Here is a 1,405-nt window from a genome sequence, read left to right on the forward strand (position 1 = left end):
GTTTTATTCCCCATAGTTCACCATGGCCACAGTGTAGGTTTTTCTGTGGTATTTGAACCATTCTGCCTGTGGTGACAGTCCCTCACTTGGGACAGGCATGGACTCTTCACTCAGGGAGCACAGAACATTCCCAACCCCAAATTCTGGGATTCTGGCCGAGCTGCTGCTTGACACGCTGCCACCTTGTTGCTGCCTTGTACAAACTCCAGCACTGGTGGAGGGAGCACATGGGGCTGAGAACAGGATGGGCTCAGTGCTGATACCTGTTGGCTCCAGTGCTTTGCGTTCCCCAGTCGCTGCCAGGCCCTGTTCCTGGTGCAAGAGGCACGTGTGAAATCTGTCTGCTCTCAGCAGGCAGTGAGAGCAGGAGACCCTGCAGAGCCAAGACTTACTCGTAAGGCTGAGAAGGGCAGAAGCTGGGCTGGAGTCACCCTGAGCTTGTTCTGCCTTTGCAGGGTCTGGAGAGCCTGGTCTGTAATCGTGAGAGCAGTGCAAGCATCTGCTTGGCTGTGCGGTGCTGGCCCGTGGTGCTGAGCCGTGGCTGCCAAGCCCAGCATCAATCAGGGATACAAATAAACCCCACACGGCCCTGCCTCGACCGGTGCTGCGTAGGGGGACAGACAGCTTTCATGGCTGCATCCACAAAAACTCCTACGTGTTTCTTCTGGAGCAGCCAGAATTCAGACCCCACCAGTGAGAACGAAGGGTTTAAATTGTCCTTTCTCAGCAGCTCGCCTCTGCACTTGTCCGTGTCCCCCCGCACTCGGTCTCTGTGGTGCTGGGGACAGGGGAGGACAAGCTGGCAGGCCTTGGGCTCCGTTTCCTGGGGGTTTCTCGGGCTTTCCTGCAACCTCGATGTTTAAACCTAATGCCTTGTATTTATTCTAAAATGGCTTTCATCTGATTTCCCTCTCGGTTAACAATTTAGCTGTCACAATCAATAACGGCGAGGATCCATCCCCGGCCGCCATCAGCTCACGTTACCGTCCTGCAATTACCCGGCGGTGGCACCGCTGCCGGGGCTTTGCTGGGGAATTATCAGGTTACTAATGAAGCCCGGGCAGCGGCGGGCGGCCAGACGCCGCGGCGGTGGGCGCGATCCCCGCTGCCGCGATCGGAGGGGGGCTGCGGGCCCGGCCCGGACCGTGCGCCCCGTCGGGGCGGGCAGCGGCGGGGGAGGACCGGGACGAGTCGGACCGGGCTGCCCCCTCCCCGCCGCTCCCGCGGGCGGTGCCGCCGCCGGTGCCGCCGCCGCAGGTAGCGGGGCCCGGCGGGGCGGGCGGCCCCCGGGGCGCGGCGGGGGGGCGCCGCTTCCTGCCCGGCCCGCGGCCGCCCCCGGCGGGGGAGCGGGGCCGGCGCGGTTCCCCGCCCGGCTCCCCGCCCTTCCTGCCGCGGCCGCGGGACG

The sequence above is a fragment of the Poecile atricapillus genome, chromosome 20 (genome assembly GCF_030490865.1).
Source record: "Poecile atricapillus isolate bPoeAtr1 chromosome 20, bPoeAtr1.hap1, whole genome shotgun sequence".
Lineage (NCBI taxonomy): Eukaryota > Metazoa > Chordata > Aves > Passeriformes > Paridae > Poecile > Poecile atricapillus.